A 6,542-nucleotide genomic window follows, 5' to 3' on the forward strand; every position below is an offset into this window, starting at 1 on the left:
TGTAGCTGTCCAGTTTTCCCAGTACCACTTGTTGAAGAGGCTGTCTTTTCTCCATTGCATATTCTTGCCTCCTTTGTTGCAGATTAATTAACCATAAGTGTGTTGTAGATTAATTAACCATATTCTATTCCATTGATCTATGTGTCTGTTTTGTATCAGTACCATGTTGTTTTGATTACCATAGCTATATAGTATAGTCTGAGGTCAGGGAGCATGATACTTTCAGCTTTGTTCTTTTTTGTCAAGATTGCTTTGGCAATTAGGGTCTTTTGTGGTTCCATATAAATTTTAGGATTTTTGAAGGCAAAGTATCTGCATAAATTATTTGGAATTTTTCTGCACAGGATATTTGTCACTTTTCTCCAATGTACTTATTTATTCAGTCATTTATTTATAGCAGTATGAACCCATGGATATTTATTGTATACATTGTGTTATAATTTATATTAGACTGCTCAGGCTGCCATAATAAAATAGCATAGACTGGTAGCTTAAACAACAAAAATTTATTTTCTCATGGTTTTGGAAGTTGGAAAGTTCAAGATCAAGGTGCTGTCTGATTTGGATTCTGGTGAGAGCTCAGTTCCTGGCTAGTAGACATCTAATTTCTCACTGTGTCCTCATGGCAGAGAGAGAGTGAGCTATCTCAAGTCTCTTCTTATGAGGACACTAATCCTACTAGATCAGGGCCCTACTCTTATTACCTCATTAACCTTAATTACTCCCTAAAGATCCTATTTCCAAATGCAGTCATATTGGGGTTTAGGGCTCCAACATATGAATTTGGAAGGGACACAATTCAGGCTGAGACATAATCCAATACTACTTTCCTTTTTTTCAATAAATTATTCCAGTTTTGACCATTGAGGGCTTTTTCAGTTGTCTCTTGTGTCCCTTTGATACCATTCCATCACTGTGGGGTTTTTTTGAGCACTTCTTTATTTTGCTTTTTACTTTTTAATTTAATAATCTATTTTAGAAACCATCCCCATTAAAATATTTAACTCAGAGCCACAGAGAATGCGACTGAACAGTCATTTGGCTAACCAATCACTTATTAGTGAACATTTAGGTTATGTTCAGTCATTTGCTATTAGAAGTAATACAGTGAAGAGTAATATGATATGTATGTTGGTATATTGTCAGATGAATTCCTGGATGATGAATTGCTGGGTCATAAGAATGCATGTTTATCCTTTTGATAGATATTGTCAATTGCCCTTCAAGGAGGTGGCACCAGTGTATATTTACAAAAGTAGCGGATGTCTTCTAATTTTTATCAGGAGTGCTCTGCATGATGCCTGCTTTCACTTGGAATCCAGCATCTCCCTTCAGTATAAACCTCTGAATTTTACTGAAACAAGCAACCTACTGATTTAAAGAGTGAGATCTACCCAACAGGGATTAAGTTTCCCCTCCTTGAAAGAAGTTATTAACCTTATAGGAGACCTGGAGTCAGAACTTCTCTGCTGTGTGACTTGGTAAAGTCCCAGCATGTATGATGTTGGAGGGTTAATAAAAATCAAAGAGTTGTATCCTGCCTTTCTCACAGAGTCAGCAATGATGTCAAGGAAGTTACCACAAGTACATCTGAAAATTTGACCAACAAGAGCAATGATAGCAATGTCTTTTATTTGCAACTTCCATTTGTTTTTACTGAAACAATTACTTCTCAGTGGTGCCAGAAGCCAAGCAGTGGACAGCTTTTCTTTTTCTGATTTTACTTCCCCATTCTTGGGTGACCATAAATAACAATTAACAACTTTCCTATCATGCTTTTTCATACCTGCCTTCTCCCTACCTGTTTTCTCCCTGCTGTTTCTCTCTCCAGCTTCCTTTCCCCATTATGACCCTGTACAAATCACTTCCCCTCCCTGGGCTCAGTATCCTTATTTGTACAATGAAGGGACTGCATTGGTGAGTTCCTTCCTGATACTGAGATTCCATGATGACCTTACCATTTCCATATTATTTTCTCTCACTCCCAATAATGCAAGAATTGTAGTCATAATGGGTTGGAAGCCTGACAGTTTCCTCCTTGCAGAGGGGGCCTCACAATACGTACTCCTTCTCACCTCCCATCCCTACCTCCAAGATGAGTCTGAACCTCTCCATGATCCAACAGCTAAAGCATAAATGCCTGATCCAAGAGGAATCTCCATTCCCTGATAAAGGCTGCCTGATGTCCTTTTCCTTTGATCAGTGCCTATGTCTTACCAGTTGTTATATACTTTGACTATCATCCCACTATATTAACACATAGTAGAACACTTTGACTCAGCACCATTTTTGTTTTCCTCTTTGCCCAAGCCTCCCAAGATTTCCACTCTTCTTCTTCACTGCACAGCCATGCTGGCCTGAAGCATCCCTATCTCCTGCCTTCCTTATTCAAAACATGGCTCATCAGTTTGGAACTAGAAAGAAGGAGAATGATCAAATTCACACTGAATTGTTAATTACTCATAATTTCCAGGGATACTTGTGTTTTAAAAATAGAATGCTTTAATTTAAAAAAGAGGTTGGCAAGCCATGGCCCAAAGGCCAAACCCAGCTCACAACTTTTTGTGTACAGCCTCCTCAAGAAAAGCATGATGTATACATTTTTAAATCGTAAAAAAAAAAGAAAACAAAGAATAATATGTGACAGAGACCATAGGTGGCATGTGAAGCCTGAAATATTTATTATCTGAACCTTAATGGAAAAAGTTTTCTGGCTCCTGAATTAAAGCAAAGATCCTCTCATAGTGGAAATTCAAGCATTAATAATAGTTTAGAGACATTGATTTTGGAGAAGGTAGACTGATTGGAGGACTAGACAGTAGGGATTGTCCTGAGTACCACAAATTGTGGGTGGGTAGGGCCTGGCTTATTGGGGTGATGCTCCATGAGACTAAATGCAAGCGCAAGGGTTTATCACCTACTCAGGGGTCAATGCTAACATCGGAGCAATGAATAAACAGAGACCAAAACTAAGTGAGAAAACTGAGGCAGTTGGCAGGCTCATTAAATGGCAACCAGAGTGTCTTGCTTTGAAGAGTTGAAGACAAGTGTAATGAGGCATGGGCATATGAGTTCAGAGAAGGTGGGTCCTGGAGAAGTTGCCCAGCTCACCCTCTGGTATATCCCATTTCCTTTAAGAGCCCAAGAGCTGAGGATCCCATGAGAAACAAGGGTAGAGGAAGTGGAACAGGCAACAGTGAATAAAACCATGTAAAACTAATTGACCTATCTGAGGACATGATCGTTAGTTCTCCCCTTACCTCGACATACTGGTAAAAAGGAGATTAGAGAGTTTGACTGACATGTTCAAATCAACAGACATTATTCTATGAAATATTAAATGCTAGTGAAATTTGTACCTGATATGGCCTGGAACTGAAGTAAAGAAAGATTAAAATTACAACATGAGTAAGAACCTTTTCCTGGAGAGCATTGGGAAGGTAAGAATGATTTTCTGGAGTAAATGGAGTTTCTCTTTATAGAGACACCCTCACAGAAGATTGTTGCAGCCAGGAGTGAGGACTTCCTAGCACCTGTGACTCCAGTGTGACATTTCTGCCCTCATGGAACCCCAACACAGAGAGTGCTGGAAAGCAAGCATCTGCCATGTGTCATTACCTGGCATTTCCACTGCATGCTCGCTTGCATTTTTGTTTCTCAGGGAAGACTGATGTGTGGGGTGCTGTAGTCTGGGAGACAGTGAGTGATAAAAGTTTCCAGGAGGACAGAGACAGGCCAATTGGCTCAGCTGGTTAGAGTGTGGTATTAATGAGGCCAGGTCATATCCTGGTCCCCCACCACACCCAACCAGCCATCTCCATTCTGGGGTCACAGATTGTACTCTTCACCAGAAAAGGAGGGGCCAAGAAAGAAGATGGGGATAACTGCATGCAAAACCATGGCATCTTCTCTTTATCATGTCTCATTCATTTGGGGCATGATCACATAACGACACTGTATCAGTTAGTTTGCGCTGCATAACAAACTATCTCAAAAACTAATGGCTTAAATCAACAACCTTTTATTTAAACTCACAATCCTCTGGGTCAGCTGCTCAGTTCTTCTGGTCTAGGCCAACACATTAATCCTTCCTGGGCTTACGTATGCATCTGCAATCAGCTGGAGAGTCATCTGGGGGCAAGATAATCTAAGGTGGCCCTACTCACATAGTCTGGCAGTTACTGAGCTACCAGTCATGACAATGGGGTCTATGGGACAACATGTCTCTTGTCCTCCAGCAGACTAGCCCAAGTTGCTTCACATGACTTTGATGCTAGAGGATAAGCTCCCAGGCATAATAGCATTTAATAGTTACCAAGATATTGACTTAAATTTATTTTAGAAACATAAGTGATAAAACAATATCACTACATTTTTAGTAAATGGTGGTTATTTTAATGCATTAGGAACTATGCTAAGTGCTCTCTACACATTATCTCATTTAATCCTACAAGGTAGGCAGTAAAAGATTTTATCCAAATTCACTGTGCTATAAAGTAGCAGAGCCAATATTCAAGCTCCAAATTTAAACCACCATAACACATAATCAGAACTCATGCACTTGGGAATTACATGCCTCTCCCAACAATGTCACCATTGTTCAAAACTCCACCATTGTCAAATCCACAGAGTCTTGACAACACTGAGGCAACTGGACAGAATAGGCATTGCTTCCTGTGGCTGCTGAACAGAAATTGGATTTGGCTCAGATATACCAGATGACTAAAATGAGCGATCAAGATGGATATTTTTGGATGACAACTGAAGAGCATAAGAAAGAAAGCAGATTCAGTTGTGTAAATAGTGCTGTGTACCACCTAATTTTTTTAGAGTTGAAATAGGGATTTTTTAACAGTGCCAATTCTGCTTAGTCTTCCTAAAACATTAGGAAAATTTGCTCCTCCTTCCATGTTTCTGATTTATCCTCTGTATAAGAGACTTAGACTATGTGGTTTCTAAGGTCCTTCCAGTTCTAGAAATCTGTTATTCTACTATATATTGTCCTCAAAAGAGAACATTTTAACTACAAATAAGGTAGATCTCTCACCTTCAAAATAAAGGTGTGCCTTTGCCGCTACCCCACTTCAGAACCTGGAGGAGACTGAGAAGATGCTATTTAGCAATGAACAAGATGGCATTGGAAACAAGGGTTTTGGGGGTGAATATAAACATCACATTCATGCCAGGAATTCAGGCTTGAATGCTGTAAGTCTTGCTTCTCAACCCTCCATGCACTATAAATTTTATCATTTATCCATTGACTTTCCTGAGCCAGAAAGAGGACAGCTTAAAGAGTATATGATATCCTTTTTATTCCCATGCAGATGTCTGAGGCTGCTTTTTCCTTTGGTCAAATCTGATTTTTATTTCTTCTTGGTTAATACCCCCAGAGCACTGCAGCCTGCTTTCTGCCTGAATGTTACATAAATAAAACCATGTAATCTTGCAAGGGTGAGCAGAAGTGGGGAGTCAGCAGGGACTGAGTCGCTGAGGACAGGATGAGCCATTCCACTTCCCTGCTTCCCAGACCTTGTTTTTGCCCTCCTGCAAAGCCTTAGGAAGGCCTCATGGGGGGAGTTTGAACTCATTCCCACTCAATCCTGCTGGTTTCAGCTACTCGAACTTTTACTAAATATCTCTGCACAGCTGTTTCTCGTTAGGTGTCTGTTTATGTTGTTGGCGTACGTGTGCTTGTGTATGCTGTGTGTGCCTTCTCTCTTTGGGTCCTCAGCTATCCAAGGCCCCCAGCAAATCCACCTGGGGTCATTTGGAATCCCAAATGGAGGGAATCGCAAAGCAACATAATGTTCAAATTCAGGAAGCATTTACAAAGGTTGTATTTCTTTTTTTAAATTAATTAATTTTATGGCTGTGTTGGGTCTTCGTTGCTGTGCGCGGGTTTTGTCTAGTTGCGGCGAGCAGGGGCTACTCTTCATTTCAGTGTGCAGGCTTCTCATTGCAGTGGCTTCTCTTGTTGCAGAGCATGGGCTCTAAGCACACGAGCTTCAGTAGTTGTGACCTGCGGGCTCCAGAGCGCAGGCTCAGTAGTTGCGGCGCATGGACTTAGTTGCTCCGCAGCATGTGGGATCTTCCCAGACCAGGGATCGAACCCATGTCCCCTGCATTGGCAGGTGGATTCTTAACCACTGTGCCACCAGGGAAGTCCCAAAGGTTGTATTTCATAAAGCATGCTCTCAGTCATTCATAAATACAAGGGGAGTTAGAATTGAAGAAGAGGGATGCAAAAACTTGTAAATATCTTCAGGCTCCAAAAGAGTAAATTCTTTTCCTGGAGTAAAATTAGATCGTAATTTCCTTGAAACAGGTATTTTTTCATTTCTAAGTTTCCTTCACGATTAATTTAAAACTTATTCCCCAACTTTACCCATTCGTTTGTTCATTCAGCAAACATTTATTAAGTCTCTTCACGTGTACTACACCACTCAAAACTCTGTAAGAGGGCTTCCCTGGTGGCGCAGTGGTTGAGAGTCCGCCTGCCGATGCCATGGCCGCTGGGCCTGCGCGTCCGGAGCCTGTGCTCC

This window comes from Kogia breviceps, chromosome 2, assembly GCF_026419965.1.
Source record: "Kogia breviceps isolate mKogBre1 chromosome 2, mKogBre1 haplotype 1, whole genome shotgun sequence".
Lineage (NCBI taxonomy): Eukaryota > Metazoa > Chordata > Mammalia > Artiodactyla > Physeteridae > Kogia > Kogia breviceps.